The sequence below is a fragment of the Zophobas morio genome, unplaced genomic scaffold (assembly GCF_036711695.1).
Source record: "Zophobas morio isolate AGI-343-1 ecotype UQ-CSIRO unplaced genomic scaffold, CSIRO_AGI_Zmor_V1 ptg000022l, whole genome shotgun sequence".
Classification (NCBI taxonomy): Eukaryota; Metazoa; Arthropoda; class Insecta; order Coleoptera; family Tenebrionidae; genus Zophobas; species Zophobas morio.
Window position 1 is genome coordinate 523,532 of NW_026972127.1, and position 19,078 is coordinate 542,609.

Here is a 19,078-nt window from a genome sequence, read left to right on the forward strand (position 1 = left end):
TCAGAAGTTTCAAAAGTGTCACACTTCAAATTGTTTTTTAGTAAAGGAAATTTTTAAACTCCAAAAGGGCCGTAAGTAGTAAAACATCTATAAGTCTAAAGCAGAAAATTCTGAAAAAATTTAAGAATTCTGTAAATTCCAGATACGTCTTAATGCCAAAAGTTAATATTTTTAGAAATTTCAGCGAAATTTTAATAATCCGAAATTCATAATAATAATTTAAGAATTGCAAAAATCTGTTAAACAGCGAAATTTGAAAACTCCAGACTCCAACATAGCAGAAGTGATTGACATTTTGAAAGTGTCAGAAATTCTAACATTTTCCAAATTCAAAACCTGTTTTTTAGTAATAGAACTTTTGAATTTCCAAAACTGTCGCAAATACTAAAACACCTGTAAGTTTCAGGAATTCCAAAAATTTGGTAAATTAAAAAATTCTGAAAATTTTAAAAATTCTACAAGTTCCTGACATTTCATAACCCCCAAAGCGTAAAAGTTCTAATAATTCAGAAGTTGTAAAAATCCAAAAATTGCAAAAACCTAGTCAAGAATGGAAATTCAAAGGTCTATGGTCGAAATTTTAAAACTTCCAAAAAATCCTAGGAAATTCATGACTTCCAAAGTGTCAAAAATTTAGAAACTTTAAAATTTCCAAAATTTAGTAGTTTCAAAAACTTCGATAAACTGGAAAATTCTAAAAAAACTTTTGAGGATTCTACAAATTCCAGATGCATACTTCATAATGCCAAAATAACAAAAAGTATAATATCTTCAGAAATTCTAGAGACGTAAAAAATTCCAAAAATTCCAAAATTACGAAAATTACGAAAGCTCTGATAATTCAGAAATTATAAAAATTGAAAAATTGCAAAGATCTATCAAGAATGGATATTCAAAAACTCCATAGGTTCCAAAAATATTAAATATGCTTAAAATTTTGAAAATTTCACCTAAATCCCAAAAAATTGAGAATTTTCAAAGGTGTCAAAAATCTAGAAATTTTAAAATTCCAAAAATCCGTAAGTTTCAACAGTGTTAAAATTTCTTAAAACATTTTTTAAAGCACCACCACGTCTAAATGCCAAAAATGTCAATATAAGTTAATATTTTCAGAAATTCCAGAAACTTCAGACAATTTCAAAAATTGCAAAAATTACAAATGTTCCAATAACTTAAAAATTATAAAAAATTAAAAATGCAAAAATCTATGAAAGAATAAAATTTCTAAAACTACATAGATGCCAAAAATGGTAAAATGCTTGAAATTTTGCCATTTTCTAAAAAAATCCTAGCAAATTCAGAACTTCAAAAAATTTCAAAAATTCCAAAAAGGTCGTAAAAGGTGAAATATTTGTAGTAAAATTTCAAAAATTGGGACAACTCCAAACATTCGACGGACCAAAGAATTCTAATGTCTAAAATTCCAAAATTTAATGAGATAAACTAGAAAATTGTCACACATTTTAAAGATCCTATAAATTCCAGATACTTTATAACATAATCATAAAAATTTAAAATCACAAAAATCCATTAAAGAATGGAAATTTGAGATATCCATGGATTCGGTAAAAGTGTCAAAAATTCTAACAATTTTAAAGTTTCAAACTATTTCCTTAATAAATAAAAATTCGAAAACATCTGGATATGACTTAGAAATTCCAAAATTCGATAAATTACGAATTTCTAAAAAATTTAAGATACCACAAATTCCACATAGGTACTTCGCAATGGTAAAAACTGCAAGAAAGTTAATATTTTCAAAAATTCTAGAGACCTCAACAATTCCAAAAATTGCGAAAATTACTACGCTAATTCAGAAATTATAAAAATTTAAAAGTGCAAAAATAGTACATAAACTTGAAGTTTTGAATTTTTGTAAGAGAATTTAGAACTCCCAAAAGTGTAAAAATTTTTGAAATCTGAAAATTTCAAAATTTTCGGAAGTTGCAGCGTTTCAAAGATTCTAACGTTCTTAAAATCGCACTCTTTTCTGAATAAGAGAAGTTCGAAAACCCCAAAAGGGCCGTAAATTGTAAAAACAGAAATTTCAAAAATTCCCCTAATTTCCAAAAACTTTACAATAGCAAAAATTATACGAAGGTTCAAGTTTTCGAAAATCCAGAGACTTGAACAATTTCATAAATTGCTGAAAATTACAAAAGTTCTAATAATTCAGAATTTATAAAAATAAGTGCTTGAAATTTTGAAAATTTCTAAAAAATCTTAAAGTGATCAAAGTTCCGCAACTGTCAAAAATCTAAAAAAGCTTAAAACCGCAGAGTCGAGAAAGTTCGTGTGATGGAAGGCTCCAAGAACCGGAACTTTAGACAAGATTTAACACCAAGAACATCCAGTGCGGCAATAAGGGCGTGGTTGGGAGTCGGAGAAGTTGCATTAGTGTGTTAATTGTCGTTAAGAGTTGTAACTAGACTTGCGTCAGAAATTCAATTTGTTAAGTTTGCGGAGTTCCGGCGATTACTGCAGCCTGTCCATCCCAACATTGGTGTCAAGCATGACAATGAGATTAGAAGAAACAGATTAGTGCTGCAATTTTTGAAACTTCTCTAATTCGGTATTTTTGGACGGAATTCACTGAAAAACTAGATTAGCTTCCGTGTTATAAGCACTCATAAAAGTAGTGACCAAATCCCCAAATACCTACATAAAAGTGTGGCGAATTAGCTAATTAAACAAGGACAGAGCCAGTATTTTCCATTAGTATGATTACTTTAAAAATCACCTTCATTTTAAAAACATTTTTTATAAATTGAAATTTTCGTCACAAAAAAACACTGTTATTCAATTTCTCGAAAGCTCTTGACTGTAGAACCCACAACGTCTTATTAGTCAAATGATATATTACGGCTTTGAAGTGAATAGCAAACTAGTAGTAATCTCGTATTTGCCAATGAACAACAATGCGTTCCTGTAAACCATTTCAAATCAAATTATCATCTTATTGTGTATGGCGCGCCTCAAGGCTCAGTTCTGGGAGCTTTATTGTTCCCCTTATATATTAATGAATCGCCGCAAGCGTTATCGGTATTAATTTGGCTTAGCGACATAATTATACACATCCCAAATTGGGGTATAACCGTGTTACCATAAGCCGATACGATTATGATTAAAATTGGAGGCAGTTTGATGTGAAAATTTACAAATTTTGAGTGTTTTGCCTTGAATGTCGTGGTTTTCTTGGTTGGGTTGGAAGTGACGGAAAATCCACCAAGTTCATGTTTTGATGTACCGCGGTTGAACCCCACCTCACTCCCCGAAGTTTCCGTCTATCTGAATTTACGAATAAAATCCGATAAAACCGCCACGTTAATCTAAACTTAGATAAGTCACGAGAGCACAAGGATATTAGTTTTATTGGTTCGAGCGGAGATTATGTCTGGCAGAGGAAATTGCAGCGGTTTTCAGTAAAAAAATTAACTATCCAACTTCCATAATAAGAAAAGCTTAAAGCTCCCACTTCGCGAGTGATAAAATTCCCCTCTAATATGCTCCAACACCGGAATTAAAACTTTTTAGTTTCGTAGGAAGTAGTCAAGCCCATCACAAAACGACCACCCAGTCGTGGAAATGACTTTTTAAATCCCGTCACTCCGTTATAAACGATGGGCCGCACTTCGATATTTATTTTAAAGCGTGTGAGTTCGTTTTAGATCTCATTATCGATATAATCGGGCAGGTTACAATCCTCCGGGACGCGACTCCGGCTAAAACCGTCTGCTGGAGAAAGAAAAAACCCATAAAACCTTGTCGTCGTATTTTAACAGATGTTACATGTAAAGGAATCGTTTTATTCGTAGACGATGTGTACTCGACACAGGGATGTATGCGTGTATAAAGTAAATGTTTACAGCTGTCTTTGTGTTTGCCCTCGATTTTGTTTTTGTCGGGGAAGAATAGCTGGGAAATTTTTACACGCGGTCAAAGCAGAGCTCGGATTTCAAAGAGCCGGGGCGTCGTAACACTCGCATATTTTACAAGCCAATAATTACTAACCGGGCGAGGATTTATGACCCGAGGCGCAGGCGAGCGGCCTGATCAGCGCCCGATGGTCGTTTCTGTGTATTATTACGACTGGAGTAATAATACTCAAATAAGAGTTAGGCAAATAACGCGATTGGTTGATCATTTTTTCCACGCTCAATTGTTTTTGGCACTTTTATCGGTAATTTTGGATTCTTGGAATTTTTACTATTTTTGGAATCGATGGATTTTTCGAGTTTCCATTTTTTTATGATTTTTTATAACATTTCGGGTCACTTGATACAGAAATTAAGTTAATCACGCAATTAACCAGGCGTTTAGTGACGCCTGATTGGCGTAAATTCGGTCACGTGGTACCTTACCGCCCCTTTAAAAATTGTATCGCAATCAAATATTTAATTTAACTTCTGTAAACCAAGTCTAAGGGTTTTATAATTTCTGAGTAACTAGAATTTTTGTAATTTTTACAAATTTTAAAATTGTTTAAGTGTATACAATTTCTAAAAATATTAAAAATTTTCTAAAATTTTCTAATTTATCGAATTTTTGGAGTTTCGAAGACTTACATGTGTTTTATTACTTATGGTTCTTTTGGGGTTTTAGAAATTTTCTTTTTAAAAAAATTGTTTGAAGTTTTAAAATTATTAGAATTTTTGCCATTTTTGGAATTTTAAAGTTTCTAGATTTTTGAGCTTGGAAGTTCTGAAGTTTGTGTTCTATTTAGACTATTTATTTGTGGAATCTGTGAACTTTTCGAATTTTTTTGCTATTTTTTTATTTTTATAATTTCCGAACTGATAGAACTTTTGTAATTTTGGCAGTTTTTGGAATTGTTTAAGTATGGATAATACGTACGAACTTTATTATAATTTTTGGCATTGTGAGGTTTGGGGAATTTGTAGCGTTTTTAAAGCTTTCAAAATTCTTTGATTTGGAATTGTTTAAATTTTTAAATCTTACAGTGTTTTAATACGAGAATTCTTAGAATTTTTGACACTTCCAGATTTGGATGTTCTGAATTTCGTAGAATTGTTTAGAAATTTTCAGAATTTCAATTTTTGGAGTCCGTGTACTCCTCGAATTTCTATTTTGAGAATAGATTTTTGCAAGTTTTAAAATGTTAGAATTTTGGAATTATGAGAATTTTCCTAATTTTCGCAATTTTTGGAATGTTTACGTCTCTGGAATTTCTGAAAATATTAAACCTTTTTGCAATTTTCGGCATTATGAAGTATTTACAGTTTGTGGAATTTTTTTAGTTTTTTAGACTCTTCTGAGTAGTTAATCGATTTTTTAGAATGTTGACACTTGGATCTTTTGTTTTTTAGAATTTTTTAGTTTCTGGGTTTTTGACATTTTTTACACTTCTGGGGTTTTAAAGATACTAGATTTTTGACACTTTTGGAAGTCCTGAATTTTCTTAGAATTTTTCAAAATTTCAATAATTTAGAAATTAGACTATTTGTGGAATCTATAAAGTTTCACAAATTTTTGTAATTTTTGTCATAATGAAGTTTCAGGATCTGTAGACACAAAAATTTTTAGAATTTTTTAAATTGCTGGAATTTTATACGGTTTTTATGGAGTTTTCGAAATTTTATGTGTTAAAAGAATAGTTCGAAATTTTGTAATTATTAGAAATTTTGCCACTTTTGGAGCTTCTGGATTTTTGGAATTTTAAAGTTTCTAGAATTTTGAGGTTTGGCAGTTTGTAGAATATTTTAGAAATTTTTGAAATTTTAAGTAAGTATTTAGGCTATTTATTTGTGGAATCTGTGAAGTTTTTGAATCTTCTTTCAGCGAAAGATTTTTGCATTTTTTTTTATTTTTATAATTTCTGTACTAACAAAACTTTTGTAATTTTGGCAATTTTTGGAATTGATAAGACGAAGTTTATAATTTTTGGCATTATGTCGTTTCAGGAAGTTGTAGCGAATTGTCGAAATTTTTAAATTTTTAAAACTTCTTAGAATTTTTGACATTTTTGAAACTTGTGGGTTTTAAAGATTCTAAATTTTTGACACTATGTTATGAATTTTGTAAGATTCTTTAGAGATTTTCAGAATTTCAAGCATTTTTCCTATTTTGGATTTCTATTTTGAGAATAGATTTTTGCAAATTTTAAAATGTTATCATTTTGGAATTATTAGAACTTTTCTGATGTTCGCAATTTTTTTGTAATTTTCGGCATTATGAAGTATTTACAGTTTGTAGATTTTTTAAAGTTTTTTTGACTTTCCTATAGAGTTATGGAATTTTTGAAATTTTGACACTTGAATTTTTTGGATTTTTAGAATTTTATAGATTCTGGCTTTTTGACATCTTTGGGAGTTCTGATTTTTTTTTAATTTTAAGCTTCTCTACTATCTTTGGAATGCGTGGAAGTCCACGGATGAAATTTCTATTCTTTAGTGATTTTTGCAATGCTTCAATTTTTGTAATTTCTGAGTTTTTTTGAAATTGGTCAAGTCTCTGGAATTTCTGAAAATATTAACATTTTTGTAACTTCTGGCGTTATGAAGATTCTGGAATTTGTAAAATTCTGAAAGTTTTTTACAATTTTCCGGTTTATCGAATTTCTTGGAATTATCGCAATTTTTCAATTTATTTTTAGAATTTCTTAATTTTTATTATTAAAAACGCAATTTGGAGTTTTAAAAATATTAGAATTTCTGGATTTTTGGAATTTTGGTTTCTAAATTTTTGACACTTTTGGAAGATAAACTTTCAAATTTCCATCCTTTATAATAGATTTTTCATTTGTAACCTCTGATTTATTAAACTTTTTTTAATTTTCGCACTTTTCGGATATCTTAACTGTCTGGAAATTTTTGGGACTGTTGGAATTTTTGAAATTTCAAAGACTTACATGTGTTTTACTATTGCTGGCCCTTTGAAAGCTTTCGAATTTCTATTATTAAAAAAAATAGTTTGAAATATTAATATTCATGGAATTTTTGACATTTGAAATTTTTGGATTTTTGGAATTTTAAATTTCTAGATTTTTGGCACTGGAAGGTTCTAAATTTTCTAGGATTTTTGATTTTTTTATATCTGGAATTTCTGAAAATATTAATTCTTACATAATTTAATTTTCGGTATTATGAAATATGTATCTAGAAGTTGGAAAATTTGAAAGTTATTTAAAATTTTCTAGTTTATCGAAAGTTTCGAAGAGTTACAAGGATTTCATTATTTACGATGATTCGTTTGGGATTTTCCAATTTTTATGATGGAATTTTTGACACTTTTGAAACTTCCGGATTTTTGAAGCAAAATTTAAGTAAAAACATGAGTCTTAAAATAAAAATATTTTGTTGATTGAATTACTTTAAATACAACAAAGAATATTTTGTCAAATTTTCACTTAAATAAATGATCAATTATCCGATTTATTAAAGAATATGAGAATTTAAACATCATTAATTATAATCGAAATAATTTTCATTTTATACTTAATAGCTAAATCTCACTTCACGACCGCTACATCAAGCAAAACGTTTTTGCTTATCCTTATATTCAGTCTTTCTCTCAGAACCTTCCCGCGCCCTCTCCCCAACATCTCAAATCCATCTGCAACATTTCCCCGTCACGTCCCATTTGGCGGCCGCCCCCAACAGCCCGTCCACCTTCCAGCCAAGTGAATGCCCTCCTATCTCCTCCACACGCCGCCTCCAACTCCCCTAGGATTCCACATCTCCAAAGCCTCCCTAAATTAATTACTCCGCGCCATTTCGCGCGACGAAATAATCGCCTCTGACCTAATCGCGCCAATAAAAATTCAATAAACGATGACGAGCGACTCGGCGAAGTTAAATTCGTTGGGACGCCACTTCGTTATTCATGGAGCGTTCGCGTGCGTTTTTATTTACTCGACCAGATTCTGGGCGGGCGTTGCTAAATACCCCGACATGAATTTTTTCCACCCCTCTAGATATTCAGCGCACGGAAGACTTTGCGCAACTTCGGGCCTTGATTAATTCGAGCAATTAGACCGTTCATGTGTCGGAATGGTCTTGAATATGATATGAAGCAAAAATGGAGGAAATGTGCAGCTGCGGATGCATGCAAAGAACGGAGGTCGGGTTTCGGGGCTGAAAACAAAACGACGATTTGGGGACGTGAGGAGCGTGCGGGAGCGGCGGCGTCTTCGGGGGCGACAGAGACAAGCTGGAGGCACGTTTTTGCGAAAACGTTTTTCGTTAGACGGTGACGGGGACGGAGTGGAGCGTACGCGGTAGCGGGCTACCGCGTACGCCAATCGCGACGGAAACAAGTCGGCTGGCAGTTGTACTATTGGTACGTAGTACCTAATTAGTCGCTAATTAGGTTTGTAGGTTGAAGCGGTGCTTTAATGACGGGGAAGTGCGTCAGGCGCGTACGCGGTAGCGCGCTACCGCTTACGCCAAACATCGTCGTACGATGCTTAAATTCGACAATTAGTAGCTACGTTCGAGTGAGAATTTGTGAAGGCTCGCTTCGCTCGCCCGTGTGTCATATCTCGTCGATTAATCCCGTTTGAGCCGGATCCGGTTAGTGGAAACAATAGAATCACGGATTACGTGTTTTCGTGTTTTATGCGCTGCACAAGCCGTCGAATGAAATACGGGATAATTGGCAATGTTGGCACAATTCATAGCCGTTTAATGATATAAATCCAGCGGATGGCATTTTTAGCGCAACAGAAGTCGGACCCCACATATCGGAAACAAACAAAACGAAAGTTTGTTTTGTTTGGTACACAAAAGGAGCGTTGGGTCGTTGTACTTCTCGGGCTAAAATAAACCTATATTACATAATAAAAGATCGGAAACAAATGGCAGCGTGTCAACAAATTTTTCTCGCGCGGGATCGTTGACGCTCTGCCAAGAGGATGACTCGCAAAAAATCGGTTTATTTTGGAGAAAAATTGCCATATGGAGATGGGAGCGCGTACACACGCGGCCGGAAAAAATGGCCCGAGTACTCGGCGTCTTGCCGAGCGTTTTCGTTACGACTGACATTTAATTTAAGGTCATGTGCCAGTGTCAAAGCCGGCTCGCACGGGCGGGATGAGTCATTCAAGGGGAAGCAGGCCGTAATTAGGGAAACAGATGAACTCGAGCAAATTCGGTCAATTGGGGACTGGATTTCGTGTTTAACCGCTGGAGGGTCTGCGTAACGACCCTAAGGGAATATCATGGGTCCTTCGCGACCTTGAATACTTACCGGGGACCACTTTTTCCGAACGCTCCGGAAGTAAAAAGAAAAAGATTCGAGATGCGAGAACGCCATTAGCATCCCCGAGTCCTTGACGTTCGTGCCGAATTTCATTATGATATCGTGCATAATTCCGTCCCATTGTAAATAATTCGAATAAATCGAGCAATTTCGGTCGCCGCTTTTCGCCAACTCCACAAAATGCATGGCGCGCTCGATGGCAGACTGTTTATAAATAAAAGATGACGGGAGGGCGCGGATGGGAGAGCACAATGGGGTTGAGCCGCCCTGTTCCGACACAATAAACACATTCCTCGTGATTTGGCCCCGGTACAGTTGCGTCAAAAGGAGTAAATAATTCAAATTCGACGCTTCGCCAAAACGGGGACGCGGAAAAAACGCAATCGAATGACATCCCGCACGAAACTATCATCGGACCACTACTACGCTATCAGGTATAGACAACCGCGTCACTTTATGGAAGCTGCAAGCTCGTTTTTGAGCCCTAAATAATTCACAGCCGCCCTAAGCCAAAACGAATTATTCCGGCGTTTGCAGGCGGTGTATTTTCGTTGTAGTTGGAAGTTTTAATGTGATTTTGAAACCGTCTCGGAGATAATTGTGTTTTCTGGTGGATCGTTTAAGAGCGTTCATAAAGACAATTTAGTAGTTTCATAAATATCGCGGGTTCCGGGCCCAACGTGGCACGAACGGTTCATTTCGGGCCACCCAAACCTAAGGTCAGATCGGAACGGGCGATTATTTCCGTCATTTCGTCATCCCGGAAAGGGACGCGATTCCGCTTTGTCGGCAAAGGAGCGGCACTTGTTCAGAATGCGGATTCCGGAGGTGCCGACGGAGCGTTCCGGGACATCAAAAGTGCAGCTTTGGACGGAATTTATGACGCGCGCCCTTGAATGGGAGCAGGATGAATAGTGGACGCGGGGCGTGATCGACCGCCTTGTCAGCTTTGTTTCCGATAATAAGGCCCGACTGAGAACACAGGTGGAATTATCGACGGCCGGAATTCGACGGCTGACCGGTCAACAACCAAGCGAAACAATTGCGAACAATTAGGTGGTTGTTCTGGAACGACATTGCGTTAGGGAGATGAGACTTTTTCGGGATTTTTTGGCAACATTTACGAGTACTATCGCACGCAAAAATATTGTCGGTGCACAGCACTCAGCATCGAGGGATATTAGATTTCTCCGCCTCCCGTCTGCGGGTTTTCATAGTCCCATAACCACTTCGCTAGGCTTCAGTGGTCAAGAACCTATGTTTCTTGTGGTTACAGAGAATTTTCCGAAATTACCATACCGATTAGTCACATTTTATATGGGAAACTAATTGTTTAAGCGATTTTTTAACTACTCGTGTGGTTGCATTGGACAGTTAATAATTCATTTGGGTAGTATTAATTTTTTGTGGTAATTAAATTACCCGTAACAGTAAAATTTAGTTAGTAGAATAGAGAAATTTGATTAATGATAAGTTATTTAATCCTAAATCGGCAGCACAAAACTTACTCGACTGGTAGATTATATAAATACGCAGTGCAATTATTATTTGGGCGGTAAAATGATTGAATGGGACGTTAGATAAATATTCGCTTGCAAGAGTGTAGAAAAAAGCTAAATTTATCATATCACTGACATTTTTATTTACTGTAAAATGTGAAATGAATTCTATTTTGACAAGCCATAGAATCTAAGATTTAAAACAAAGTAAAAAGTAGCCCCACCCACCCACCCTTATTCTGCTTTGATCACTCATTTTATTGGCTCCGATACGGAGGTTAGGTTTTATATTGTAAATAACGGAATCAAGGACCACATTTTTCAACAAAACTTTTTTACTAAATTTTAATTTTTATTTGAAAAACAATCTTGCCATCAGCGTTTACACTTAAACAATAACAAATCATATAAAGTAGACAAAATAAGGTACGATTGTAAACACCGCCTCTCTTTTCCGCGCCAATGCAATGATTTATTAAGGTGGAGCATGTGCGAGAAGGAGGAGCGTTTCTAAATTCTTAGACTTTCTGATTTTTCGAATTTTCGTTTTTTCAATGTTACCACTTTCGATTCCATTTTTAGAGTTTTTATTTTTTTAATTTCGATTTCTCGGTGGTTTAATTTTTCATTTTTCGACTTTTCGATTTTTGAATTCTCGCATTTTCGATTTTTACATTATTTAGTTTTTAGACTTCAAATATTTACTTCTGGATTTCTGGAATTTTGCAGTCCATTCTTTAGTTTTTTGTTTTTCGATCTTTTAATTTTCGATTTTTCGAAGTTCGAATTTTCAATTTTTACTTTTTGCTTTTTGATTTCTCATATTTTTCAATTTTTCGAATATTTGATTTATCGAATTTTCAGTTATCCGACTTTCGATTCTATTTGTAGAGTTTTAGTCTTTTTAATTTTGATTTCTTGATTTTTCAGTTTTTTCATCTTTCGACTTTTCAATTTCTAAATTTTCGAATTTTTAAATTTCCTTCTCTTCAACTTTTATACTTTTCCTTTTTTACTTTTCTCTTTTCAATTTTTTTCATTCTTCAGTTTTTTTATCTTTATTTTTTTTGCTTTTCGATTTTTGATTTCTAGAATTTTCGACTTTTCAATTTTTCGTGATTTAGTTTATAGATTTTTCAAATTTTTATTCTCCATTTCTCGAATTTGCCATTCCATTCTCCAGTTTCTTGATTTTTAGATTTTTTAACTTTTCGGTTTTTTGATTTCTCAAGTTCTTGATTTTTCGAATTTTGGAATTTACGATTTTCCGATTTTCGAATCTGCGATTTGTTCATTTTTAGAAGTTTGAATTTTCAATTTTCTTTCTTTTCGCTTTTTGGATTTCCACATTTTTCAATTTTTCGACATTCTGATTTATCGAATTTTCAATTTTTTGACTTTCGATTTCATTTTTAGAGTTTTCAATTTTTTAATTTCTATTTCTCGATTTTTCAATTTTTCCATTTTTCGACTTTTCGATTTTTAGGTTTTTGAATTTACCGATCAGTGAAATTTTCGATTTTTCAATGTTTCCCTTTCTTCAGTTTTTAGACTTTTCTTCTCTTACTTTTCGATATTAAATTTTTCCATTCATCAGTTTTTCGATTTTTACTTTTTTTTAATTTCCAATTTTCGATTTCTCGAATTTTCGATTTTTCTATTTTTAGTTTTCGTATTTTTCAAGTTTTCCATTTTTCAGTTTTTTGATATTTCAGTTTTGGGATTTTTCAATATTTTGATTCTTCCACTTTTCGATTTTTGACTCCTGGATTTTTCGATGTGTCGATATTTTACTTTTTCGGTTTTTAAATTTTAGATTTTTTTATTTCTAAAATTTTAAATTTTTTGTCTTCCCAGTTTTAGATTTTCTGTTTTTCAATTGTCATTTTGTCAAATTTTCGATTTTTTAATTTTTTAAATTTGACTTTTATAAACTCTCAATTTTTCGATTTTTCAGTTAATCTTTTTTTTGATTTTCCCATTTCTTGACCTTCGAGTGTTTCGATTGTTCTGTTCTTCAATTCTTTAATTTTTTGATTTTTCAGGTTTTTGATTTTTCAATTTTTCGATTTTTTAAGGTTCCTATTTTTCGACTTCACTTTTTTGATTTTTCGATTTTTCAGTTTTTAGGCGGTAAAATGATTGAATGGGACGTTAGATAAATATTCTCTTGCAAGAGTGTAGAAAAAAGCTAAATTTATCATTTCATTGACATTTTTATTTACTGTAAAATGTGAAATGAATTCTATTTTGACAAACCATAGAATCTAAGATTTAAAACAAAGTAAAAAGTAGCTCCACCCACCCACCCTTATTCTGCTTTGATCACTCATTTTATTGGTTCCGATACGGAGGTTAGATTTTATATTGTAAATAACGGAATCTAGGACCACATTTTTCAACAGAACTTTTTTACTAAATTTTAAATTTTATTTGAAAAACAATCTTGCCGTCGGACTTTAACACTTAAACAATAACAAATCATATAAAGTAGACAAAATAAGGTACGATTGTAAACACCGCCCCTCTTTTCCGGGCCAATGAAATGATTTATTAAGGTGGAGCATGTGCGAGAAGGAGGAGCGTAACACTTTCTAGATATCTTGTTTAACAATTTGTCTGTTTTCTCAACAAGGGCTCAACAGATTTGTCTAAGATTCTGATAAGATTATAACTTTGCCATTAATTAACAGTATTAGAAGTAGTCACTGAAATGAAGAGGGGGTGGGTGGGTGGGGCTACTGCTTGCTTACAAATTTGTATAATGCAAGATAAACTTAGCCCCGCCCACCCACCCCTACTCCGCTTTGATTACTCATTTTATTGACTCTGAAAGTTGGATTTTATAGTGCTAAATAATGGAATCTAGGACATTTTTTTTTTAAACTTTTTTACTAAATTTTAATGTTCATTTGAAAAACAACTTTGCCGTCACTGTTTACATTTAAATAGAACTAAATCCTATGTAGTAGAAACAATTCGATATAATTGTAAACGCCGCCCCTCTTCTGCGGGCCAATGGAATGATTTATTAAGGTGGAGCTTGTGCGAGAAGGAGGAGCATCGATAATATTGCTTTTTAAATGCGATTCTCACGTCTAGTGTGTTTATTTAACACCAGCTTAACACTTTCTAGATATCTTGTTTAACAATTTGTCTGTTTTCTCATTAAGGGTGCAACAAATTTGGCTAAGATTCTAATAAGATAATAACTTTGTCATTAATTGACAATATTAATAGGGGTCACTAGAATGAAGAGGGGGTGGGTGGGTGGGGCTACTGCTTGCCTACAAATTTGTATAATGCAAGATAAACTTAGCCCCACCCACCCACCCCTACTCTGCTTTGATTACTCATTTTATTGACTCTGAAAGTTGGATTTTATAGTGCTAAATAATGGAATCTAGGACATTTTTTTAAAAAACTTTTTTACTAAATTTTAATGTTCATTTGAAAAACAACTTTACCGTTACTGTTTACACTTAAATAAAACTAAATCCGATGTAGTAGAGACAATGCGATATAATTGTAAACGCCGCCCCTCTTCTGCGGGCCAATGGAATGATTTATTAAGGTGGAGCTTGTGCGAGAAGGAGGAGCATTGATAATATTGCTTTTTAAACGTGATTTTCGCGTCTAGTATGTTTATTTAACACCAGCTTAACACTTTCTAGATATCTTGTTTAACAATTTGTCTGTTTTCTCATTAAGGCTGAAACAGATTTGGCTAAGATTCTAATAAGATAATAACTTTGTCATTAATTAACAATATTACAGGTAGTTACTGGAATAAAGAGGGGGTGGGTGGGTGGGGCTACTGCTTGCTTACAAATTTGTATAATACAAGATACTCTTAGCCCCGCCCACCCACCCCTACTCGGCTTTGATCACTCATTTTATTGGCTCCGATACGAAGGTTGGATTTTATATTGACAAATAATGGCATCTAGAACTTTTTTTTAACAAAACTTTTTTACTAAATTTTAATTTTTATTTGAAAAACAACCTTGCCGTCCACATTTAAATAACAATAAATCACATGAAGCAGAGACATTAAGATATATCTGTAAACTCCGCCCCTCCTCCACAGACCAATCAAATGATTTATTAAGGTGGAGATTGTGCGAGAGGGAGGAGCATTGATAATATTGCTCTTTAAACGTGATTCTCACGTCTAGTACATTTATTTAACACCAGCTTAACACTTTTTAGATATCTTGTTTAACAATTTGTCTGTTTTCTCAGTAACAGTCCAACAGATTTGTCTAAGAGTCTTATAAGATAATAACTTTGTCATTAATTAACAGGATTAGGAGTAGTCATCGGAATGAAGAGAGGGCGGGTAGGTGGGGCTAATGCTTGCTGACCAAGCTGTGTAAAACAAGCTAAACTTAGCCCCGCCCACCCACCCCTACTCCTCTTTGATCACTCATTTTATTGAATCCGATACAGAGGTTGAATTTTACATTGTGAAATAATTGAATCTACGACATTTTTTTAACAAAAATTTTTTACTTAATTTTTATTTGAAAAATAACTTTGTTGCAAGCGTTTACACTTAAATAATAATGAATCATAGTGGAATTTACAAACAATCGTAAATTCCACTTCTCTTCTGCGGACCAATCAAAAGATTCATTAAGGTGGAGCTTGTGCAAGAGGGCGGAGTTTCAGTAATATGTACTGGTTTTTAAATAACACCATAACACTTTCTAGATACCTTGTTTAACAATTTGTCTATTTTCTCAACACCGGTTCAACAGATTTGTCTAAGATTCTAATAAGATAATAACGTTGTCATTAATTAACAATATTAAGAGTAATCATCAGAATGAAGAGAGGGTGGGTCTGCGGGGCTACTGCTGGCTTATACGACTATAGAAAAAAGCTAAGCTTAGCCCTGCCCACCTCCAATCTGTATTTCATTGACTTTAAAACAAAGTCAAAAGTGGCCCCGCCTACCCACCACTATTCCACTTTGATCACACGTTTTATTGGCTCTGATACGGAGGTTAAATTTTATATTGACAAATAATGGAATCTAGGACCACATTTTTTTACAAAACTTTTTTATTAAATTTTAATTTTTATTTGAAAAACAACTTTGGCGTCGGCGTTGGTCCTTAAATAATAATAAATCATCCGAAGTAGACAATGAGATACAATTGTAAACTCCGTCTCTCTTCTACGAGCCAATGAAATGATTTATTAAGGTGGAGCTTGTGCAAGGAGGAGGAGCATTGGTACTACTGGTTTTTAAAATAGCACGAGCTTTCTAGATACCTTATTTAACAATTTGTCTACTTCTTCAACAACGGTACAACAGATTGTCTAAGATTCTAATAAGATAATAACGTTGTCATTAACTAACAATATTAAAAGTGGTCACAAGAATGAAGAGCGGGTGGGTGGGCGGGGCTACTGCTTGCTTATACGACTGTAGAAAAAAGCTAAACTTAGCCCTACTCACCTCGATTTTCTATTTAATTGACTTTAAAACAAAGACAACAGTCCCCGCCCACACATCCCTATTCCGCTTGATCACATATTTTATTGGCTCGGGCATGGAGGTTGGATTTTAGATATATTGGAAAATAATTTTTTTAACAAAACTTTTTTACTAAATTGTAATTTTTATATGAAAAACAACTTTGCCGTCAGTGTTTATGCCTAAATAATAATAAATCACATAAGGTAGACACAATGAGATCCCAACTGTAAACGCCGCCCCTCTTCTCCGTGCCAATGAAATGATTTATTAAGGTGGAGCTTGTGCGAAAGGGAGGAACATTGGTAATATTGTTTTTCAAATTCGTTGGGTATGTTTAGGTAACACCAGCTTAAGACTTTGTAGATACCTTGTTTATCAATTTGCTTTTTTTTCGGCAATGGTTCAACAGATTTGTCTAAGATCGTAATAACATAATAACGTTGTCATTAATTAACAATATTAAGAATATTCCCTGGAATAAAGGGGGGGTGGGTGGGCGGGGCTACTGCTTACTTACAAGAGTACACTGCCAATTTTTATTTACTTGGCCCCGCCCACCCACCCCTACTCCCTTTTGATCACTCATTTTATTGACTCTGAGACGCAAGTCAGAATAGTAGGGGAAAGGCGGATAATAAAAGCTAGCGTATAATTTAAAAGTTGGCGCTATTAATTACGAAAACTAATTATTTAAGCTGTTTTTTAACTGTCCTGGGGGTTGCATTGGGCAGGTAATAATTGATATGGACGGTATTAAACTTTTTCTGCGGTAATTAAATTAATTGTGGCAGTAAAATATCGTTAGTGGAATAAAAGAATTTGAGCAGTAAAATGATTGAATGGACAGTTAGATAAATAATTGGCCAATTCTCGGCATTTTTATCTCTATTAGACAATAAGTTTTAACATATTTTTAACGTTTCTAGGGACATATTTGGACGTAGGTATATTATTTATACTTCGTTTTAAAAATAAAAAAAAATCGTAACAAAATGTTTTCTTTATTTCACTCAAACTCAATAATATATTAAAATATTACTATTTCATATTTTATCGGCCAATGTGTTATTGAACCTTTAAATCGTAGCATTCTACAAATAAGAGTATACAACTAAGTGCATTATATACTTTGAAGATCTTGTTGTGACTTTCAACTTCATTTACGCATCATACTTGACATAAGATAGTACTAACACTATCAATAGATGTTCGTTGAATATTAGAAACTATTTCGACCAGTTTGTATCCCCAATACTACAAAAGTAAAATTATACAGACACAGTTTGTTCTTTCCTTTTGCGCGCTAATTGACCATATTTACGAAATATTGTCCACCCAGAGCGCAATACGTTTTTCCGCGTCGAGGCCACCTTTCGAGCGTTAAAAACGGCGCCAATTCCTCGCGCTCCGTCGATTGTCTTCGTCAAGCTTGCCAACCGTCGCCCCTTCGCTTCCGCCCCCTTAGCCCCATTTTACGGGCCTCGCGCCGCTCCGTAAAAATAAACAAATCGTGTGGATTTAAACCGTGCATGTATACACAGTACAGTAACAAATCGAGCGCATCCGCGGCATTATTTCCGTAATCTGTAGATCAACACGGCTCCCATCTTGACATATTCCCGAATATTTATGGCCGGGTCGACGTTCCAATAACGAATGCCGGTCGTGTGCTCCCTATCAACGCCGGACCAACTTTTGATAAAGGAAATCACGAAGTTTGCAATAAGTTCCCGGTTTGAATGGCCACTTCTTGATGAGAATACGTTGTAATATAGGGGAGGCCTGGGGGTCACGGCGCAGGCGCGCTGCCACGGGACACCGCTCGATTCGTCTGCTTGTAGTTCTAAATTTAGGGGCTATTCGATTTGCGACTTTTCCTACGGGGGAATTTCGGGTATGCACATGTATCAGGTGCCGCATCCAGGATTCCAAGACATCAACTGGGACGCGGAATTCTGGCCTGCATACCTAATAAGTAAGTGCAGACATGGGTTTGCAGGCGGCCGGATGAGCTCAGAGAGCAATGGGTTAAATTAAATAAACGGAGACGCGCATTTCTGAAGCGACGTTTCGAGTTTTAGTAATAACTAAGGAGAAAGGAACCCCGAATTTACGCTTCTGTTTGACGTTCATCATTCCCGGAACGCCGGCTTTCGGCGCTTAATTCACCGGGAGAAACTCGGCTTCGGCACGCTCGGACGGTTTTCTGTCTTATTGAAACTTTCAATGTGATGCACATCGAAACCAGCAGACGCGGCCTTCTAGATTACGTTTCATTCGTAGAACCGCAACCGGAGAGACGCACCTGCGCCCAGAACTAGACAGGGACGGACTCATCACATGGTGAAAGAGGGTCTTCGTAAAAAATGTTACTATTACTATTATTATTATTGTTAGATATTATTATTATTTTAAGACTGACCCAGAAATGACCGGCATTCAGGCAAGATATCTATCGTTAAGGGTACTAAGACCAAGTAATGATATACACGTACATTGATGCATGGTAAATCGTTAATCAAAATTTATTCGTTTATTCCTCCAAAAACTTGATGACATCATATCTTATAAGGGTTATCACAAAAATATCAAATTCGCAAAATTCAATCTTATGATTTTTCGAAAAATCAAAATTTATTTACCTTCGACCAATTTTTTTTAAGTCATAATTTTTCGTTTTTCCTGTTTCTTTGGTTTTACAATTTCTTGATATCACAAATTTTCGTTTTTTTCATTTTCTTTCATTCTCGATTTTTCCACTTTCCATCGTTTTGGTGTTAACATTTTTTTCAATTTTTTATTGACCAAACTTTTCAATTTTTCGATTAGCGTATTTTTTAATTTTGCGACTTTTCGTTGTTTAAATTTT

At 34.3% G+C, this 19,078-nt stretch overlaps 1 pseudogene; it reads right to left on the reverse strand.

Moving 5' to 3' along the window:
* LOC135133719 (neural-cadherin-like) overlaps nt 1-19,078 on the reverse strand; it is a 221,691-nt pseudogene that overhangs the window by 82,604 nt on the left and 120,009 nt on the right.